General features: G+C 56.2%; 1 protein-coding gene across 1 annotated transcript in view; it reads right to left on the bottom strand.

Moving 5' to 3' along the window:
• The window catches only part of PRKAR1B (protein kinase cAMP-dependent type I regulatory subunit beta), a 90,423-nt gene that overhangs the window by 43,717 nt on the left and 23,637 nt on the right, over nt 1-23,069 (bottom strand). The window lies entirely within an intron of this gene.

The raw sequence follows: 23,069 nt of genomic DNA, 5'->3' as shown, positions 1-23,069 counted from the left end.
ACCTCGGCCATGCCCAGATAAGAAAAGCACAGCAGCCTTGCCGTGCCCAAGGCCAGGCAGCTGCGAGGAGCAGCTAGCATGGGTCCCCTATCAGTTGTCAGCCCTGTACCAGCCTCCCCCGCACCCCAGTCCAGGGACGCTGCCCAGGGAGGTAGAAGGAGCTCTCTCCTACCCACCACCCCCAGCTGGGGCAGGTTCTGGGAAGGGCAGGGTAGAGCGCAGGCGGGGTGGGAGGTTAGATTACAGACACCCCCGTCCCAGGCCAGGACTGACCCAGATTCTCACCATTACCCAGGGGCAGAGCCAGGCCTACCTCATTTCCCCAATGCCAAGCAGACTGAATCCCGGGAACCAGGTCTTTCGGCCACAGTCCAAACAGCGACCAAACTCACCCCCATCGAGTCCATTCGGACCCCTAGCAACCCTGCAGGGAAATCTTGCCCCCTGCCCCGCATCCAATGAACCATGGGATACTCAGGCCTTGGGAGACACTAGAGCCACCTGGAAGGCCTGTGCTGGGTCTCAGCTAGTCCTGTCCATGGCTCAAGGGTCACTGCCCAAATCACTCCCACTCAGGAGCTTCTCCCTCTTCTTCTGGGCACCTTGGCTCTTGTGCCTCTCACTCAGCCTAAATCCTGTCTTGCCTGCCTCCTTCATCTGATTGGGGTGGGTGGGTAGATGGATGGATGGGTAGGTGGATGGATGGATGGGTAACTGATGGAAGGATAGAGATTAGTGGGTGGGTGGATGGATGAACACAGTGAATGAATAGATGGATGATGGGTGGGTGGGTAGATGGAGGGGTGGGTGTGTAGGTGCATGGAAGGATGATACACAAAAGAAAGGGATGGATAGTGATGAAGGGATGGGTAGATGAATCGGTAGGTAACTGATGGAAGGATAGGGATTGGTGGGTGGGAGGATGAATGAACATGGTGAATGAATGGGTGGGTGGGTAGAAAGGGTGGATGGATGGCTGGGTGGTGGGTGGATGGATGGGTAGGTAGATGGATGGATGGGTGGACGATGGGTGGATGGATAGATGAACGGACAAACTTTCTAACAGAAAAATGGACAAAGGCACCAATGATCAATTTAAAGAAAGACTGAAAATTGGTTCTCACAGGAAAGCCTCATGGCCCACACTGGCGTGCACAGAAAGTCAAGGACAGAAGGACAGACAGACACAGGCTCATCTGAGGGGACCTGCCTGGGCCCTGGGCTCTTGCAGCAGGATTCCACGTCAGGACAGGCACTGGATGAGCAAGCCACACAGCACGGGTGCCTCTCTCCTCCCTAATGCCCTACTGCCAGTTGGTGTCCTCGTGAGCCTGGAGCAGTGGGGCAGACGCCTGGCTGTCGGGCCACAGTACCATGGCAGGTGGTGGGCGGCTGGGAGTTCCTCGGGAAAGTGGAGAGTGGCTGGGGAAGGTGGTTTCCAAGAGGCAGTCACAAGCCAGGGAGCCCTGTGTGCACCTACTGTCCCAGCTAGGGGGTGGGGAGGGGACCCTCTGTGACTAACCCCCTCCCCTCCCATAGTCTACTGGGGGCAGCTGGAGCTACTTACACAGCCCGCGGGTTCCTTCATGGTAGGTCTTTATCAGCTAACCGTGATCAAGATTCTGCTCCTCTTGCACGTGCACACACGCGCGCACACACCACCACCACCACCAGCCACCCCCGGCAGCTTCTCCTGACTCTCCATTCTCCCTGAGCCACTAGGAATAGACTGCTGGCCCAAGTTTGGCAGGACTCAGTCCTAGACCCATAGAGCCCACCAGGGTCTGGGCATTTGGGGAGGGAGGGAGATGGTTTCGATGGTCATCTGGTGACATTCTCAGTACCCTCTTGCCCCACTCAGGCCCCATTGTGAAGGGAGGGACCCTAAAATCCAGATCTCTCCCTTTTCTTTCCTTCTTCATGGAAAAAGGGAGGTCTGGCAACTTGGGACCTGCTGTCTCACAGAGCAGGAATTCTACCTTCCGTGCCCCTCCCCACCTGGCGAGGACACCAGCCCCCTGAGGAGATTCCCACCAAAACGCCTGCCTTCTGGGTTTACCTGAGGGTTCCCTGTCCAGTGGGGTGGCAGGCCAGTACCTCAGTGTGCTCTGCACTGGGGTCTCAGGGGAAGGAGCTATAGAGAAGCTTGCCTGTGAAGGGGCTTCATGGCCAGGGAAACCCCATCTTCAGGGGCCCTCCTCCAGACCCTGAAATTCCCTCACACGTGGGGGGGGGGGGCTGCTTTCCTTTGTAAGGGTTTGCATTTCCAGAGTCCAGTGGAGTTGCAGGCCATCGGTAAACACCCCCAACCCTGCAAAGAACCTGGCCCCAGCAAACAGGTTGGGGCAGTTCTAACAGGAAGCCCTGACCACCTGGGGGGTGTGGGGGGGTGGGATGCAGGGAAGAGGCCCTACAGCAGTCAATGAGAGCTGTAATTGAAGCCCACCCAGCAACCAGCCCCTCCCAAGATAACTAGATCCCTCACCCAGCCCCCCAGGCCACCTGATCCCACACCCATAGCTGCAGGCCAGAGAAGTCTAAGCCTCCCACACCCTTCACCCTCTTCCTGAACCATCCACATCTCCACATCTTAGAAATCACTCTTTAGGGACAAAAAAGTGGGGGTGGGGAGGTGGGGGCGGGAGGGGAAGGGTTAGGACAGGGGCAGAGCCAGCCAGTTTCCTCCACAAAGAAACCAACCCCGAGCCTGTTGTTAGTATGTTTTCTCGGTCCTCTCCTCTCTGCATTGTGCAAAGCAGCCCTGTTCCCTCTGTCCTGAAGGATACACCTATTTTAACTCTTCCTAAACCTCACCGGGGCTGGGGGCAGAGACTGAGAGAGGGCCTAGTGCACAGCCCTCCAAGCGTGCGGGTGGGGCTGGGTGCTGCTCTGTTCTCAGCACTGGGAACAAAAGCCTGGCTACCTCCTTTGAATGGTGCTGTAAGCAGGGGGGGGTGGGGGGAGTGGGGGGCGCAAGCCAGGTGTAGCAGCAGGGTCCCAAGCCCCCTTGGAAACAGCCCCCCTCCTGTGCCACGTTGTGCTGTGCTCTGTGGCCCGACTGGACATGTGGGTGTCGAGAGAAGCAGGGGCAAACCTCGGGCCCACAGGGATTCTGAGGGGTTATTGGCTGCCCAGAACCCAGGCAATCCCGAAGGCAGAGTTTCAAGGCCATGTGCGGCAGCCCGCCCCCCTCCTCCCCCCCCCCACCCCCCCCCCGTCCCAGAACTCTTTTCAGTTTCCTCAGCAGGGTGGTCTCACTCTTCACTCAGGTGTGAGGGACAGGAGGGCATACAGGCAGGTGGCCAGGCCTGAACCCACCCCCACCCCACCGTGCTGGGGGAGCCGCACCATGCTGGGGGAGGGTGGTCTGGCCTTGGGAAACGTGTGTGCCTGTGCCCTGAGGTCACTGCAAACCTGCTTTTGGTCGCATCATTTTAAGTCACTTGCTTGGTGTTCCCTGGATTTGGGGGGCCAGCTTGGTGGTAGCGAACCCCCGTTTCCTCCAGGCTCCTGCTTGCAGAATAAAGTTGGTTTCTCCATCAACGTGGTCTCTGCTTTGGCTGAAACTGGGATGGGAGATCTTGGGCCCTATTCCCAACAATATATTCCAGGACCTTCCAGGAGGCTGGGAACCCCCCTTTAGGTACCTGCCTAGCCAGGGCTGTACGTGGAAGTGCCGGAGATCTCTAGCCATCACCCAAGGCCCTTTTCCTTGGAGGGCTCCTGTCTGTCTGCCACCTTTACTCACGTGTTTGAAAAGCCCAAGATGAGAGCCCTCAATGCGGTCAGCTCCTGGGCGGCTGCAGCTCCCGGCCTGTGTGGTCAGCACCTGCAGCTGTGTCAGAGATCTCTGATGGGGACCCTGGCTGGCTGAACTGCCTCAAAAGGGTCTGACCCAGAGGGAGGGCCTCTGGCCATGCCCCCACCCCTGTCTCTCTCTCACCACAGAGAGAGTGCCACAGTGCCATGCCCCCACTTCTCTCTCTCACCAGAGAGAGTGCCACAGTGCCATGCCCCCCCCCCCCACTCTCTCTCACCACAGAGAGAGTGCCCTGAGGCACAGCCCTTAGGGGTCTCAGAATTGGCATCCTGTTTTGCAGAAGGCGGGGTGGATGGGACAGAAAGCTTTTGTTTCATTTCCATCTCCTGTGGTGACTTGATTTAGGTAGTAGAGATGTTCCCCAAAAACAGAGGGCATCTTAGTGGGGAAAAACAATTTTCCCACCCTGCTCAACCTGCAGCTCAAGCCAAAAGGCCATTCGCTAAATAGAGCTTCCAGCACCCTCGCCTCCCGGAAGCCCTGCAGGTGGTTTGGTCTCTGCTCTAGTACACGATCGTCTAAGTCAAAATGAGGCAATGCAGAGACTAAAAAAGTGGAATTTAGATAAAATAAGGAAGGAAAATCTTTGAAAACATGTAAACGATTTCAGCAGTGTACTGTGTTATACATATTTTAAGACCTTCTAAGTGACTTGCTGGTACTAAGATTGAGTTAAAAGATGTCTGTTGAGCTTAAACGTTCACCTTGTTAAAAACTGTGGCTATACTCAGTTCTGCTAAGTAGCATGTCTTTCTGCCTCATCACAAGAAACAGACAAGGCAATAGGGGAAGAACTCATTAGTGAAAAAGATACTTGATAGACCAAAACTTTACCCATGTAACTGAAAGTTTAGTGAGTTTAGTTTGGGGGTTGTTTGTTTTGGAGGGGGGAGGGCATAGATTAATATGAAATAGTATTAACAAATAATTAGGTTTCTTCCCATTGGGTAATATTTTTTTTGATGACTAGTTTGAAAATTTTCTTCAGGCTTTCAGGTAAAGGATTAGATCCCTCAAATCACAGGTGGTTCCTGTGGAGTCAAAATCGGGGGCTCTCGGAGCGTGGGCACAGTCAACCTCACTGCGGGCTGCGTGGCGTGCACTTTGTCCCTCATCCGGCGTCCCTGGCGCCGTATCTTCACAGCGTCTTACTTCCCTCTGGGACGGACAGGCCCACTGCTGGACACAGTGGCCCAGAGGGCCATCTAAGACCACTCTGCCCACAGGGTCAGGACGACCACTTGTTCCACAAATGTTACCCCTTGCGTTGTCCAATTCTCACAGACCACGCCGACAGCCAGGACACAACATGAGTGTGGAAACCTGAGTCTGATGCGCTCTTTTGCTGGGACGCTGGCGCGCGTACTGTCAGGCACTCCCACCGTCTGGCCCCCTGCTTCCGGCTTTCACTCCACCTGGTTTGACTTTGCGCTGATTCTGGAATTTTCTAACCCAGGCTTTCACATATCTACATCCGTATAACTATTATCTATACAACTGTATATTTCTAAATAGTACATAACTAGTAACGAGCTGTGGGCTGTTCACTGCCAGGTTGGTAGTTCAAAACCACCAGCAGCTCCAAGGGAGAATGAAGAGGCTTTCTACTCCTATGAAGAATTCCAATCTTGGAAACCCACAGGGGCAGTTCTGCCCTGTCCAGTAGGGTCACTGTGAGTCAGCATCGCCTCGGCGGCAAGCAGTGGGTTTATATTTAGATATATCAAGTTTTGTCCTCGACAGACAGGCAAGCTTTTGCTTTGCTGACCTGTGAAGACATCGGAGCAAACTCCCCATAGAAAGGCTCCCAGAAAGGGGTGACATCCTGAGTGAGAGCTGTCAGTCTAAATCAAGGTCTCTGGGGGGTGACGGGTTCATGAACGACCACAGATCCAAAAGTAGTCAAGAGCAGAAATGAGCCACTAAACAGATGGAACGTTTCTGTGGATTCCACCCTCTGTGAGTAACCTCTATAGGCAGGTAACTACCTTTCCCATTTCTCCCAAAGGGCTTAACCTACGAGGTTTGAAATCTGATTCTCACCTTGAAAGCACCTATGAGCAAGCTTAACAAATCCATAAACAGGATTTGAGAAGTTGTGAGGTCCCAGCCGTGGGATTTCCTGCCGAGCACCAGGGAGACAGCCTTGTGGGTGCAGGGTGCATGCCTCAGCATCCAGTCATGTCCTCGTCTAGCACACGCAGCCCGGGCTATCACTGGTGTCCGATTTCGACCCCCAGCTCACCGTGCACATGGGTCTTGGTAGTGAGGGCCCTACTGATGGTCTGGCCTCGCTCGGACTGTGGACGTTCTGTCTCTGGCTTCCTTGGAAGGTGGGATGGTGCACCTGGGAACCATTGCCCCCAAATGCTCTTTTGAAAAATACTTTGGGGTGTTGGGGTATAGACGGGGGTATGGAGCCATCAGGAACCCTGTCTCTGAGACAGTTGGGCAATGGAGGGCTGGCCTATTCCCACTGGATGGCCCAGGCAAGAGACAGGGATTCACATCCTCTCCCCTCCCCTCCTCCAGGAAGTCCACCAGGATTCTTCCTCCTCCCTCCACATGGTTCAAGGACTCCTGCTCTTTGGGCTCCACAGAGCTTGGCAGAGGGGTCCCCAGGTTTCAAAATCATGCCACCCAGAGACGCCTCCGAAGAAAAGACTAGCAAGCTCGTCAAAAGTCAAAGCCAAAGCCAAGCTGAGAACCGTGCGCAGCTCGGCTCTTGGGTGACACTCAGGACTGCAGTGAGCTGGAGTCTTCCCACAGAGGCTGGTTGAGAAGTCAGTATAATGGGAGGGGGGTGTCCCCCAGCCTCAGGGTTACTATGAACTAACACTCCCCAACAAAGGTCGGTTTGGGAGTCTGTACAGGGGTGGGGTGTCCCCAGCCCCTAAGGCAGGGTTTGAGGTTCCTCTCCATAGCCCAGGGACAGAGCTCAGCCCTTGCTAAGAGAACAAAGGAGGGGACCAGCTGGAAGGGCAAGGCCCTCGACAAACATGAGACCCTCTAACCCCGCCTCTCAGTGCCCACCTCAGACAGAACACAGGGATAGGGAGCCCTAGGTCCCTGCCCTCTGTGGGAGGCCCCTTTAATCCTGTCTACCCCCTCTCAGTGCCTGCCTCCAGATGGGGACACAAAAGCCTGTGGGCCCTGCCCTCTGCTCCTCAAGGAGGACAAGAGATGCCCCAGGGGCCGGGCAGTGCTGAAGGTCATTTCAACCCCCTGCAGTCCTGGTTTGTTGTAGGGCCTGCTCAGGGCCCAAATGTGTGGGTGGGGGCTGCAGCCCTGCAGCTTCCCCAGCTCGGGCCCCCAGTCAGCTCTTCCAGGGAGGTGGGGGCCATGGGAGTGTCTTTTTTCTCCAGGCTGGGAAGCCCATCAGGGAGGCCGGCATCGAGGGCCTGCTGAGGGTGTTCTCAGTGCCCAGCAGTAGACTTGGGAGTACTAGGGGCCAGCCTAGTGGACCTCCTGCCAATTGCTCACTGTGATGAAGCTGGGAAAGGTATTGGAGGGACCTAGTGGCACGTGGGAACTCCAGGACACCTGTGGGTGGTCTGCGTAGCCCTGTGGGTGGTCTGTGTAGCCCCATGGGGCTGCAGCTGCTGTGGGTAATGCGTGTGGCCCGGTGTGTAGTCTGTGTGGCCCTGTAGGTGGTGTGTATAACCCAGTGGGTGGTCTTTGTGGCCACAATGGGTGGTCTGTGTGGCCCCGTGGGGGTGCAGCTCCTTGTGGAGAGACGGGCCAACTCCCATGCATTCTGCTATTGTTACTGTTGGTAACCGTCACCAGTCAGTGTTCACTCAGGTAATCTTGTGTAAGACAAAACAAAACCCTGCCTGGCTCTTCCCCCAGGACAGGCTGTGGGTTCGTGAGGTTTCCACCGGCTGATTCCAGCGAGGGATCGCCAGGTCTTTCTTCTTGCTCCCAGTGTGGACGCTGGCCTGACTCCCACCCTCCGTGTGTGACCCTGCTGGTGGCTGAGAGTCAGTGGCATCGCCCCTGGGTGGCTCTCCATCTGACCATGCCCTGTTGGGAGCCACAAGATCTCTGGGCTGGCTGCCAGCAGCTTGCCTGGCCTTCTTTCCTCTGCTCTCCGTCTGGAGGCTCCGCTGACACCTATTCAACATCACAGCCACATGGACCTGAGGTGCCTTCGCCGGGGCTCCACCCTGAGGCACCCACGCAGAAGGCCTGTATCCTGCAGGAAAATACAATGCTTACAAAGCGGGGTATTTGAGGTCGCCCCTGTAACGTCCACCACCTGCCCTGAACCAGTCCAGCCCTGAGCATAGGAACAAGAGGCCACAGAGAACAGCGGGCTACTACGATGGACTCTGACCAAGAACCCAGCCCCGCTGGGACCAGGCTGGCCAATGCCCAGTGCTGGAGCCCATCCTCATAGCCACGGTGTCCATCCATGGCCTCCAGGGTCTTCCTCTTTCGGTGCCCCTCTGTTGTACCACGCATGCCGTCCTTCTCCAGGGACTTAGCACGCTGGACCACAACCTCTCATACACACACTATCACAATTCAGATTGTCTAATTAAACAAGAAAAAGCAAAGCAGGTTGTGGCTGTGAAGTAAAGAGGCAGTTAGTGGGACAGAGCGTGTTGGAGCATATCAAGCATGCGTGTCTGAGTCTGAAATGAGCGGTGTCACATGTGCATAGTCACACATATGGCCACACTCACGCACACTGTTCACAGTGAGTGCCACGCAGGAGGGAAACAGGTGCAGGGAGGTGTTTTTTTTGTTGGTTTTTTTTTTAGGCTTTTGTTTATAGACCATGTGTATCTACCGCCCAATTCAAAGCCGTCTGTCTGAGCTGCGTGGACTTCTGCCAGGGCCCCACAGCCCTACACCTGGAGGAAAGAACACCTTGACTTCAAGGGGCTTCTGGGGACCACCCATGGGACCCTGTGAGACCTGGCTCAGGGACAAACCCACCTGGTGACCACCGGCCCAGCTGCTGCCCCCACAGGCTCCCAGCAACCACACCTGTGGTCGCATGCTCCCGCCACTGCCGGCCTCACCTCAGCCCTCAGACTGCTGACTCCAAGGAGTGGCTTTGTCTTCAGGATGGGCAGTGTCTGGTGCCCAGAGTATAGGCCTAGGGGCCGCTCCTGGTTAGAGCCACGTTCAGAGCCTCTGTGGTCAGCACACCTGGTGCCTGTGATGAGGCCACGGACCATGGTGTGTTCACACATGCCCCTGCCCCTGCTTCACTCTCACTCCAAATACTGTGCCCCACCTAGTACCCACCGATGCCTGGGCACAGTCAAGACATCCAGATGAAACCAGACAGGCCTGATGTGTATGAAGCACACCTGCCCCGACGTTAAAGCAACCAGGTGGATTCTGCACCTACAGGTGTCCCCACCCCCAGCAGAACCCAACCAAGAGTCTCAGGGTTCCATGCACCTGGTGGGCACTGGGGTGTAGCCATCTGGGCCCAGGTCTGGTCGTCTACAGTGGAGTGTGCATGAGGTAACCCTGCTGGATACCAAGAAAGGTATCAGACAGAAGTAAGTCAGATGGCAGCAAAGGGGGCAGATACACCATCAACTCTGGCCACCGCCATCCCTGCTACTCCCTCCAGAACACTCCTAAAGCCATCATGTTCCCAGAAATCCTCTCCGGCACAGCGTCTCCACCCACTTAGGCGGGAACCCCGAGACACAACATGAGAAGGACACAGGGAATGGGGTGCAGGGAGCCCCTGCATCTCCAAGGTGTGGTGGGGAGGTCTGCTGTGGACAGACCTCAGCACCAACCTGCAAACCAAGGCAGGCAGGGGGAGTCCACCAGCCGCTCAGCCACTCAGCTGCAGGTCTGAGCCTTCAGTCTGCCCAGAAGCTCAGAAGAAAGACCTGGCCCTGCTTCCCCAGGCATCCGGAGAGCCCTGTGGAGCCCAGTCCGGCCCGGACACTCACAATGTCACCATGCCTGGGACGACTCACCTGTCTGGGGTTTACAGGTGAAAGGAAAGGGCTGAGTGTGTAAGGGATGTAGTGTACAGATGACCCACCCTTGCTTGCTGACTGTGAGGAGGCCCTGACGTGCTTGTGGGTGACAACTGGTATAAGGAAGACCACAATCCTCACAACTGGACCAACGGGTAACATCATGATAGACATCATGCAGACACTCTGTAGCTTGTCAAGGGGATTGGCGTGCTCAGATCCACAGTCAAAGCTCGGGGAAGCAGCAGGCAAGAGATGGAACTTCGCGCTGCACTGGGGAAACGTGTTGAAAAGCAGAGACGTGACTTTGAGGACTGAGCCATGGTGTTTTAAATCATCTCTCGTGCATGTGAAAGTTGGGCAATGGTTAAGGTAGACTGGAGAAGAGCTGACGCGTTTGAATGACTGCAATGGTGAGAGTACTAGACAGACCACGGACCTCCAGAAGAATACAGCTAATCCAGCCGCACCTTAGAGGCTAGGACAGTGAGGTTCCATCTCAAGTTCTTGGGACATGTTATCAGTAGAGACCAGTCCACGGAGGAGGACGTCGCACTTGGTAAAGTCGGTGATCAGGGGAAATAGGAAAGTCCTCGCTGAGATGCGTTGACATAGAGGCAGCGACTGTGGGCTCAGACACAGAGACTGTGAGGATGGCCAAGGGTCAGCACCATCCCACTCTATAATCTGGGGCCCCTAGGAATCAGAACGGATTCAACTCTCTGCCGCCCAGTGGATTCCAACTCATAGTGTGCCCTCACTGCTCAGGGTAGGACGGCCCCCGAAGGTTTCTGAGGCTGGAGCTGTGCATGGGAGCAGAAAGCATTGCCTTTCTCCTGTGGAGTGGCTGATGGTTTTGAACCACTGACCTCTGGTTAGCGGCCCAGTGCACAACACAGTAAGGCACCAGGCTCCTCAGAGCAGACTCGACAGAGCACCTGACAACAAAGAGGACCCCACCAAGAGGACCCGGGTTCCTTGGGGGCAGGGGGATAGCTGATTCCAAATGTGGGACAGAAACACGCACGAGATGAGGCTGCAGCACCCTGAGCCACCAGAAAGCAGGGAGGATGTGGAGCCCCTCCCCCTCCCCAAGGGAGGCCCCTGAGAGACCCCAGCCAGTACCAAGGCTGAGCAGCTGTAGGGTCCTCCAGGGATGTGACCACCACAGATGGAAACTCGTCCACTGTGTTTCCATGTGTGGCGGGACCACAGTTCTGACTATGCGAGTCATGGTCCCACCTCTGAGCCGGTTCCCCAAGTGGGGCCAGGCAATACGCATCCCTTTGAGTTTGGCTTCTTTTCTTGGCACCATGATAATCAGGCCTACCCAGGGGTCAGCATCAGGACTCCATTGCTCGGAGTGGCCGAGGGACCCTGTCCCTTGTGGATGGACCACATGGTGTCTGAGGGCACTGTGTAATGTTGCCATGACCCTGGGGAGCCATGTCTTCGGGTAAATGACAAACAGTGGCTCCAACACCATAGAAAACATTCTTAGTCAACTGTACCAACGTATGACCCTATTGCTTCTTGGTGGGTCCCCCACCTAGGGCTGAACACTTCAGAAGGCAGGGCGTCCATCTCTTTCCATGTGCTGCAATGCTCCTCCCTCGAAGTCAGGGCTCCAGAATGAGCCCAGTGGGGGTCAGCAAAACAAGTGGCCACCGGGCTCAGAACTATCTCTCCCTGCCACCCGTGGCTGCTGGCTCATCTGGACCCCGTGGGAAAGGTCAGAGCTGCCCCCTGGGGCCTTAGGGACTCTCCATTTTCCTGGGAGCAGACAGACCCAGTTCTCTCCTACAGTGTGGAGAGGGAGTCCGTGTCTCTGGCTTTGGGACTGCCCAAAGGACACTTTACCGCTGTGCCTCTGGGAGCCATGAAGGTGCTTCTCTCCTGCTCCAGAAAACCAGGCAGAGGACAGAATACCCGTCAGCCCAGCTGCTGAGAATCTGGACGCGCGCTCTGGAAGAATCCAGAACTAGCAAGCATTTGGGCTGGAGGTGCAGGCCCTGCAGGCAGGACAACAAGCCCAGCGGCACACTCCCCTGAGCTCAGGCGAGAGGGGAGCCCGTCTGGTGTCCCTGACCCCTGGTGTAGCCACCTCTTCCTGCTGAGCTCGCCAGCCATGGCAGCATGTCTGTGGGCACGGGACACCATGGGCTCATGGCAGGCGCTTCCTAAACACCCCGGATGAGCCTGCGAAGCAAGCCCCAAATATCCCCGGGACGCATGTTTGGGTTTCAGCCTCAGCCCTTTGGGAGGGCGCAGCTGCTGCTTGGCAGAGACAACTTTGGCTCGGTCCAGACCAATCACACCCTCCTCCCCATCTAGTCCCAGGCCGAAGCTCCCTGACATGTGACAAGGGGCTGCTCCCAAGCCAGACTCGGGCCAGGTGAAGCCCAGATCCTCCTAGCTCTCAGCCCACCCCCTCCCCAATGCAGTGTCTCTGGATCTTCGCAGCCAGAGGACAACAGCAGAACGGAGCACAGCCAGGTCCTGGGGCACCTCACCATTGTGGCCACATGGGAGCCCACTGCTGCAGCCACTGTGTCCATCCACCTCCAGAGGGTCTTCATCTTCCTCCGTCCTTCCACTTTAGCATGATGTCCTTCTCCAGGGACGGGTCTCTCCTGACAACACGTGCAAAGTACGTGAGCCCAAGTGTGGTCACTCTGGCTTCTAAGGAGCGCACTAGCTGGACCTCATTCTCCCGGCAGTCCATGGTGCTCCCAAGACTCTCCGACTGCACCCCCACCCAAATGCTCATATTCTTCTGTGCGGTCTTCTCTGTTCGTCGGACAACTTGAGCGACCACAGGAGGTAGGTGGTGGGCAGGACATGCCATGGCTTGGGGCGAGTACCCTTGGTCTCTGAAGCACTTTGCAGGTCTGTTCAGCTGTCACTCGATGCAACACGCTGGGTTCTTGACAGTGGCTTTCCAGAGCACTGGTTGTGGATCTGAAGGTCAAATCCAAGGTGTGTGTGTGTCTCCCTCCTGTCACTGTCCCCTTGTAGATTGCTCTACTGTTTGGCTGAACACGGAGCCATGGGGTGCATTTGGCTCTAGACATGAATGGGGGTGACTCGGGGCCTGCATTGTGGAGGTCCCACCAGTCTCGATGGACCTGCACACCTGGTGTCCTTAAGGATTTGAGGTTCTGTCTCATTTTCTCCCACTCTCCCCGGGACCTCGAATGCAATCTTTTCAGCATGGTTGGTGGTCGTGGCTGGGCACCACCTAGCTCCTTCAGTCTCAGGGCTGTGGGGATGATGCTCACGGGCCATCAGCCCAATGTTCACTGTTTAGTGCCTCCTTAGGTTCACCACCCTCCCTTCCCGCAGACAGGGAGAGACCAATGGTCACCCCTGAAGGGCGTTCTGAGCCCTGTAGCACTGGCAGCAGCTCCAGTCCTAGGTGCCGAAGGTGGGCTTCAGACTGTGGTTAGAGTCCATGCCACTGTGCCGAGTGCTTAACTATTGCAGCACCATGGCTCCTCAAGTGGAAGCAGGTGTGGCCACGGCCTTCCACAGCTGTGTGTGTGTTATTGTGGGGGAAGGCCATGGGGGCATTGCTGGTTCCACGCAATCAGGCCTCTTTCACGTGAGAGGGCCGCTCCTCTCCGCGGCCCGCTCACCCCCCTCCCCCATCCCTGCCCATAGAAGCACATTAGTGGGCAATGGCCCCCAAGACTCCATGGCTCCAGGACAGGCCATTACGCACAGGTAATTACCAGCATGCCATGGTAGCAAAGTGAATTACGACCGAGACTGAAATGCTGCAATTGGCAGGCATCCCACTGCCACGGGTGGCAGGTCCAAACCCAAGAAGCCCATCAATTGAGCCCACCCCAACACCCCTCGCCCACCGCCTGCCAGCCAGTCCCGCACAGGGCACCACGGTTTGGGGGAGGGGGGAGGCGGGAGGAGGGGAGGAACCCAGAGGCGGCATCACCATCCACGGGCCACGCCCCTGGCACCTCCCTGAATACCCAGCAGGTCCCTCCACCCAGGGAGGGGGCACATTGCACTGCACGTACTGGCGCTCGCTGCTGCAGGGAACTGGCCAGTGTGGCAGGGGGTGGCCACGCCTCCCAACACGTGGTGACTTCAGTGCTAACCCACAGAGCCCCATCCTGGGCCCTCCCCTGGGCCACAGAGACACCTCCCCACTCCTCCCCGACCTCGGGGAGGCCTTCCCAGCTCCTTCAAGTAACGGAGACCCGCCCCCGCCCGGTGCACGTCCATCCCAGCCCCTCCCACCTCTGCCGAGTCACGTGTGCTACATGCATGGGCTCCTGATGCGGGAGCATCGTCCTCATCACCCCTAATGTCTGAGAATTACCCACGGGATCGAGCAGAGCCCACGGCGCCATGGGATGGGCGGGTTCCTCAGAACCCCCTCCCCTCATCTGCCACCAGGAGGACCAACAGCCATGGACTCTCCCAGGAAGCACCCCTACCCCACCCCTCCATGCTTCTCTGCCACTCGGGCGGCATCAGACATCCATTTCTCCCTGGCACATAAGAGCCTCACTCAGTGATGGGGAGCAGGAGGATGGAGGGGAAGATGGATGATAGATGGGGCGTTGAGAGAGGTGAGGAGTTATAGGTATATGTAAGTGGGTGGATAAAAGAATGGATGGTAGGGTGCGTAGATGGTGGCTGGACGGACAGAAAGGGTAAGTGGGTGGGTGGGTGGTGGGGAGGATAGATGGGTGGGTGGGTAGATGGATGTGTCATTAGTTGGATAAAAGGATGGATAAGTGGGTGGATGGGTAGTGGGGGATGGATGGTTGAATAAGTGGACAGATTGAAAGAAGAGTGCGTGGATAGGTGGGTGGATGGATGAGTGGATGGATGGATGGATGGATGGATGGATGGATGGATGGATGGATGGATGGATGGAAGGATGGGTGTGTGGGTGGATGGATGGATGGATGGGTGGGTGGGTGAACGGGTGGATTAATGGATGAGTCGATGGGTAGTAGGAGCCCTGATGGCATAGTGGCTTCAAACTGCAAGGTCAGCAGTTCAAACCTACCAGCTGTTCCATGGAAGAAAGATGAGCGTTTCTGCTCCCTTAACGATTCACAACCTCAGAAAGCCATGGGGCAGTTCTGTCCCACTCAAAAGTGTTTCTGTGAGTTGGAATTGACTCAATGGCAGTGAGTTTGAGTTTCAAGATTGGAAGAGTGGGTAGATGGACAGAAAAGAATGGCTGGGTAGTTGGGTGGGTAAATGGATTGGAAGGACTGATGGGCAGGTGATGGATGATTGGAAGAGTGAGTAAGTTGATAGGGAAGGATAAATGGAGGAGTGGATGGATAGGATCACTGGGTGGGTGAGTAGATGGACAGATGAATGGAATAATGGGTGGGTAAGTGGAAGGATTCATGGGTGGTGAGATGGAAGAACAGGCAAGTGAGGGGGTGAATGATGATAGGTAGATAGATGGATGAGTCGGTGGGTGGTGGTGGAAGGATTGGTGGTTGGAAGAATGAGTGGTAGATACGTGGTGATGTAGGTGGAGGGATGGAAGGGCAGGTGGGTGGGTGTATGAATAAATGGATAGACAGAAGGCAGGGATGGGTGGACAGACAGAAGGATGGGCAGATGCATGGATGGGTGGGTAGGGATAGAAAAGTGGATGGATGAGTGGGTGAATGGGTGTAAGGACTGATGGAAGAGTGGATGGATGGAAAGCTATTGTAGGTGGACAGATGGAAGGGAGGGTGGGTAGGTGAAGGAATGGACAAATAGAGGGACAGATGGGAGAGTGGGGATGAGTGAACAGACAGGAAGACGGACAGGTGGGTGGATAGGGTTAGAAGGGTGAATGAAGGACCCAAGGTGACTTCATAGACCAGACTGCACCTGCAGTAAATCAGAGGACATTGTGCCTGCCCTCGACAAGCAGGAGGGCATCTTTGGTTAGGAAAATGTAGAGGTTGTGGGGGAGGGGTGGGCAGAAGAGACACCACCACCACCCCCATGGCGCCGAAGGGTTAAAGACATGCATCCCCGGCGTCTGAAGGTCCAGCCAGCAGCTGACAGCACCCGTGTCCTCCCTGACAGCTGTCCCCGGAGTCAAAGCAAGTCTTTGTTTCCATACTCTTAGCAACTGTTGCTCTTTCTGAAGGCCGAGGGGGAACCAGCTGTTAGCTCCCAGGATCCACAGCCACACAGAGGTCTCTGGGAACCGCTTATAAAACAAGGAGGGAGAGGGGTCTGTCCAGTGGAGAGCGTCTTTTATTTCTACAACCTCTGCGTCCTCACAGCCCCACAAATCACAAAACAAGTCATCCCCCGTTCCCTTACCCCCGACCCCAGCAGCAGCAGGCTGAGCTCAACAGAAGCAGGACCCCCCAGGAAAACAAAGGCATGCAGGCCCAGCCAGAGGGGCCAGTCGGAACCCAACACCTGGCAGGGGCCTGTGTGAGTGGGGATAGAGTGCCCACAGAGACTGGTCCAGACTCGGGGCAGACAAGCACCTCATGCTGACTGGCCCACACAGGGACGGACTGTCCTGTGGCTGGGAAGGGTTTTGTCTGGGCTGGGGTCACAGGGTGGAGTACAGGTAAGACAAGGTCCTAGCTTGGTGCCACTTCCACAAACACACCCCAGGGCTCCCCAGAATGCTTATGATGCCAGGGGACAAGACCTTCTCTGCTGGTCACACACACATACACACATCGTTCGCACACACTCATACACCATTCACACACACATTCATACACATACACACCACACACTCACACTATTCATACACACACCACTCACACACTATTCACACATACACACACATTCATACACACACACTATTGACACACTACACATTCACACACACCACACATCATTCACACACTCATACACAATCACACACTCCACACCACACACACCATTCACACATATTCACTCACACACTCACATACACACCATTTACACACACACTTCGCCACATGCCCCGCTCTCCCTCCTGAGTCTCTGTCAATGTATACAAAAATTACTGGAACGATGGCTGCTGCTGTGTGCTTATCTGTCTCGTACGTTCTGGAATAATTATGCTGATCATGACGACTGAAGACGCATCGTTATGACTGCAATCCCACTAAGGGCATCAAGCAAGCACTCAATACTGACCAGGGGCTAGGGCCCCCACACCCTACGCTTCAGAGGAAAGCTCTGCAGATGTGATTCTGAAGGTCAGCAGCTGGAAGCCCTAGCAGTTTGATGCTGACCCATATGGGGCAGTCACTGTCAGTGGAGTGGGCAGAAGGCCATGGGTGCCGGCTGAGATAGTTAGTTTATTGTGCCATCCTGGCCGATAAACACATGTGAGATTAATTGATGGGTGGAGAGATAAATGGCTCAATGAGCCTGGCCTTTCTTGTCTTTTGCTCTTTGATCATCAGACCAGTGTGCGGCTGCCTTGCTTGTTCTTTACCTCAGTTTGCAAGCTACACTACCTGTGGGACACCTAACCTGTGGACTGTGTCACTGTAATTTGAGGTCCCTTTAAGACTTGCCTTGCCAGAGAACTGGAATGTACATCTCTAGAGGTGGGGACTGACAGTTGGTGACCTTCCTTGCTGTTTGCTGCCTGTGCTGGGATAGCCTAGCTCTCTCTCTCTACAGAGGACTACCTGGAAGCCCTCAAGACTTGAAGGACTGCCAGTGTCTCACAACTCTCTCATGGGAGTAAGTGGCACTGAGCCATTTGTACTTCTTTATAATTTAATTGTTCATTTCTTGTATTATATATCTGTATATAATTTAAGTTCATTTCTTGTGTTATGTATCTATCTATGTTTATAAATATATATATAATTATCAGCAATCTGGTTTTATCACTCTGGAGAACCCAGTCTAATACACCAGCTGTGGCTTGGATCGTCTGTGTCCCAGCTAGGAGAGCTGACTGATTAACCCCGTGTCCCTGACAAAGTGGCTGTCCACCAGGGGCTAGGAGTGGAGGGGACCCTGGGTCTCGACCTGCTCCAACACTGAGGACTACATGCACATGGGTGTCACCATGACACCACTGCAGAGGTGAGTGGATGTGGCTCCCAAGCAGGGCTCTGCTACACGTATCTCCACCCCCAACCTCGTACCCCAGGCTTACAGTAGTGAGACTGGGCTGCTAGGCTGCTTCCCTGGAGTCCCTGTGGAGGTGGGGCAGGGCAGATGACCACGGGGCCACACCTCATCCCCTGTCTGGCCTCCTTACCCAGGAGTCCCAGATGCCTGGCTCTTCTTCCATCCCCTATCCCACCCGTCTCTGGTGAATTCATTTTAAGGCAGCGGGCCAGACACCAGGCTGCCTTTAGTGACACAGGCTCAAGGCCAGAGGGTCTAAAAGCCAGTGAGCAGCCCCTACACCTGTGGGGCAGGAAGAGTGTGGACAGTCCCCACCAGGGGGCACTCCATATAGTGTCCTCCTGGGTGCTGACCCCTGCCCACTGCAGCCTGACAGGGGCATCCCCCTGCTGAGGACCCAGGTAGTGCCACCCCTTCTCAGGACCTCAGTGTCCCCATCTATAAAGAGGGTGCTGGCAGTGGGGGGTCTCAGGGAGCTGTCGGGGAAGGAGCTTGCTTGAGGTTGGGACCCCCACAAGGAGGGCTCTGCCTTGTCTTCCAGGGCTGCTGGGAGCTGGGACCGACAGGGTGGCAGTGGGTGGCCCAGTGGGACCTTGTGTTGACTGTCAGAGCCACACAGTGGCCCACTGGTCAACCCCCAGCCTGCTAATGACCGCTGCCTGCTGACCAGGTGACCCCGCTGGATCCCTGGGGTTCCTTACCTGTCAGCGCCTCCCCCACCCCCTGCCCTCACCTGAGAAGTCTGGCTGGTGAAAAACTGCAATCTGATTTCCTCCTAGTCCAAGCTACCCGACCTGGCTCCCTTGCCCCTGCTTTTCAAAAAATGCTAATTTTGTTTTTCCATTTTCCCTGAAAGGGAGGCAGAATCTGCAAGGGGGTTGGGGGAAGGATAACCTGGCCTGCTGGCCTGTTTTCCTGTTTTTGCTGGAGGCCAAGAGCCAGTTTGTGAGAAAGCAGACAGGAGAAAGTGTGTGTGTGTGTGTGTGTGTGTGTGTGTGTGTGTGTGTGTAGCTGGGTCAGCCAGCCACTGTGCGGGTGAGGGAGCACAGTGCCCAGGCCCACATGACTAGCAGCCGGTAATGAGGGTCAGTGGGACCCCCATCTGCCCACCGGCCCACCCACCCTCCAGCCTGCACCTCACCCACATTTGGGGCTTCCTAATTACTGCCGTTCTCTGCTCCCTGGGGGGCCCCTCTCACCAAGTCTCCAGGCGAGACCAGCAGGGAGGGGAACCCCAGGGCCTGGCCCTAATTGCCCCAGCACATATCAGGGCTGGGAGCCACCTAAGGAAGCAGGGCTCAAGGGGCGCAGGAGGCTGCCCCATGTGGACACCAGGCCTCACTGGCAAGAGGGACACCGGGCTCTGGACCAGAGGCTGTGGGGACCCACCCAGCCCCAGCCCAGACACTCCCTCTCCGGAATCCGACTCTCTGCAAGGCTCTGCGCAGGTGCAGGTGAGCTGCTGGTGGTGGTACCCTGGGTGGCAGTGGAGACAAGGGGAAGGAGCTTTATCTAGTCACATCCTCACAGCAGGGTGCAAAGCGGGTTTATAATCCTCCGTTGATACTTAAAGAAACAAAACTGTCCTCACACAACTTAGAACTGTATTCACATCGACACACCTTCCGAGGACATGAACCCACTGCACATTGTGTGTGAGGCACCGTGGTGGGCAGAGGAAGGCCCTCCACAAGACGGAGTGATGGCCTGCTGCAGGGACAAGAGTGAGGACAGCACGGGGCCGCCAGGATTTCCTCCTGTTGTGCATGGAGGGGGGGGGGGGTGTCGCTATGGTTCGGAGCCAACTCGGTGGCACTAACAACAAGAAGTTCTGTGTGTGTGTGTGTGACAGGCTGTACACCTGAGAAAGTGTGAGTGTGTGTGTGATAGAGTGTGCACGTGACAGTGTGAATGTGTGTGATAGACTGTGCATGTGAGGTTGTAAGTGTGTGTGATAGACTGTGCACATGAGAGTGTGAGTATGTGTGAGAGACTGCACATGAGTGTGTGTGTGATAGACTGTGCATGTGAGGTTGTGAGTGTGTGTGATAGACTGTGCACATGAGAGTGTGTGTGTGATAGACTGTGCACGTGAGAGTGTGAGTGTGTGATAGTGTGCACGTGAAGAGTGTGAATGTGTGTGATAGACTGCACATGAGTGTGTGTGAGATAGACTGTGCGTGTGAGGTTGTGAGTGTGTGTAACAGACTGCACGTGTGTGAGATAGACTGCACGTGAGCATGTGTGTGAGATAGACTGCACGTGAGCGTGTGAGATAGGCTGTGCACGTGAGTGTGTGTGTGAGTGTGAAATCAACTGTGCACATGGGAGTGTGTGATTGGCTGTGCACGTGAGAGTGTGAGTGTGTGTGTATGTGTGTGTGACGGACTGTGTATGTAAGCGTGAGGGTGTGTGACATGTGCATCTGAGTGAGTGCACGTGTGTGTCATAGTCTGTGCATGTGAGAATGTGAGTGTTAGACTGCACATAAGTGTGAGCGTGTGTGATAGACTGCACGTGAGTGTGAGTTTGTGACAGGCTGTGCACATGAGCGTGTGCGCATGATAGGCTGTGCACGTGAGAGTGTGTGTGTGTGTATGCGTGTGTGACGGGCTGTGCACGTAAGAGTGCGTGTGTGACAGGCTGTGCACGTGAAAGTGAGTGCATGTGGGTGATAAGCTGTGCATGTGAGAGTGTGTGTGTGCGTGCGCGTGCACATGAACAAGAGAGTGTGGGTGTCTTGTGCATGTGCGTGCAGTACCAGGGGCCAGCAGATATCCAGCTAAGCACAGAGCTGGGACCCTGGGCAAAGAGTGCAGGATGGGCTGTGGCAGGGGCCCTGGAATGGGATGAAACCTGGCTGTACCTCTTACACACCCACTGGCCTTAGGCAAGTGTCAGCCCCATTTTCAGGGGGGCAAGATGGGACCTTGAGAAGCTAGCCCCACAGGGAAAATGTCAGGAGAAGAATCTGGCATCACCTGGCGGGCAGCAAGCTTGCAGCCGTGGGGAGTAGCACCCCCTGCAGGGAAGCCTGCACCACTGTCTTTGACTGCTGGGCTCCAGCAGAGTCAGCGCCCCACTCCCCTGCCCAGAGTCAGCAGCTCAGTGTGCAAGACCAGTGCCCACAGCCCCAACAGCACTCGGTGCACTCAGCCTGCACAGAGAAGAGGCCAAGAGCACAGCGGCAGGACTCTGCAAGGAAAGGAATGTCCTGCCCCGTCCTGCCCAGAGGACAGAGGGAGCAGCCGGGGCGGCCAGACTCCCTGCAAATTTGGATGGGGTCTCGGGGCCTCGGCAGACCACAGCCGCGCTGAGACAGCCCGGCTAAGCCCAGCTTCTGGTAAACTGGACAAAAGCAGAGGACTTGGCTGCTTCCAGAGCGGAAGGTCGGGGGCGGCTTCCCTGCCCACATGCTCTGGCTGAGGCCACCTCACCCTCGTGCTCTGCCGCTGTGAGGCCCGCCAGAGTGGACACCCTGGAGTTTCCATGTGGGAGCCTCTCAGAGGAAAACAAAAGGCCCACAACACACGCCGCCTGCCCACCCATGTGTCCCCCTGAATGCGGCCCCGGTCCGGCTCTGCTATCCCACCACAGGCTCTCGAAGCCAGACAAGTCCCAAGCCGGGGTGCAGGTGGAGCTGGAATGTGGGTCCCAGCCGGCAGGACCCCGCACTCCCACCTCCACCAGGGCCGCCTTCCTTAGCATGGGGGGCCCCACTGTCCCAACCCATCCTGAGCATGTGGATGGGGCTAGGGAGTGCCTGGCGGCCTCTGATAAACACCTGGAAGCAGGGCAGGTAAGCACAGGGCCCCTTGTGCTAACTTACTAACCTGTCATGAATAGTTTCATATGTGGAAGTGTTGACTCCTGGTTCCTCAGCACAGTAGACCTGTGCTTACCTGACTTCCCAGATGCTCCGTCCCTCTTAGGGACTGGGGCAGAAAGAACCTGCCTGTGTGGTTTTTCACAAGCAAAAGGCCAGGGCCACCTGGGTCCAGCAAGTCCCCGGCTCCAGGGTCCCAGCAAGGCAGCCCATTCCCTCTGTGCGTCTGGTCCCCCTTGGGAACTCCACAGTGTTTCCCACGCTTCTCAAGGTCACCGCAGACTTCACTGATGGCCCAGTGTCTTCACTGCCACCGGCCCAGGGTCCAGTGGCTGGCCTCATGGTGACTTTCACTCAGGGTGGGGGTCTGGAACACAGCCTGCTCTAGCGGGGCACAGGGTCCAGCATGGATCCCCACCCCACCCCCAAAGAGGACAGTCACCAGTCACTGTGGACTCGGATGGGCGGTTGGCAGGGGTGGCTTTCATGGCAGAACAGGGCTTCAACAGGACTGACCCACCCACCTGGACACAGTACCTCTCCTGTACCCTCTACCCTTAGGGGCAGCTCAGCAAAGCCCATGGATAGGGGTTCTGATGGGCCCACCCCCAGACCTGGACACAGTGCCTGCCTTGCCTGCGTCCCCATTCATCAGGGGAAGCTCAGCAAAGCCACGGGCCACAGTTCTGAGAGGGCCGCCCCAGGACCCAGCAAGTGACTCCACAAATGCTTAAACAGACTCCACCTGTGGTTGTGCACAGGCATGAGCACAACTACCGCAAGAATGTTCTGGAAGGGTCCTAAGGAACCACGCCACCAGGCACCTCTGGAGACAGGGTGAAAAAGGCACGTTCTTGGTTTCCTCTCATGTTTGACAGGACAAAGATGCAGATGCCTGCAACAGGTATCCCAGCACAACCGTGTGCTCGCAGTTCCACCGGTCAAACTCGGGCAGGCCCCCAACAGGCCTGAAACCGGGGACACAGACCCTGCGCACCAACTCTCACTGTGCCAGACGTGGCCTTGGCCCATGGGGGCCCCGGCCACTGACGGACACACACGATGAGGTCTGTCCATACGTGGGGCGTCACTCAGCCCCTGTGAGACATGATGCTGATCGGACGTGGTCACAGACCACAGGACAAGTGCTGCCTGATCCCACTCACAAGGAGCCCTGGGGGCACGGTGGTCATGTGCACTGAATCTGAAATCGCCTGCTGCTCCGAGGGTGGTACGGGGCTGTCTCTGCTTGCACAGTCTCAGTCTGGCGGTTTGAACTGCTGACTCGTGTCACCCTGTCTACCACCAGGGCTGTCAGCACAGGCTGGGGGAATCACCAAGAGTCGGCAGCACAGGGTGG

Source organism: Tenrec ecaudatus, chromosome 12 (assembly GCF_050624435.1).
Source record: "Tenrec ecaudatus isolate mTenEca1 chromosome 12, mTenEca1.hap1, whole genome shotgun sequence".
Classification (NCBI taxonomy): domain Eukaryota; kingdom Metazoa; phylum Chordata; class Mammalia; order Afrosoricida; family Tenrecidae; genus Tenrec; species Tenrec ecaudatus.
Note: the sequence above shows the minus strand (reverse complement) of the source record. Positions and strands in the feature narration are given on the sequence as shown.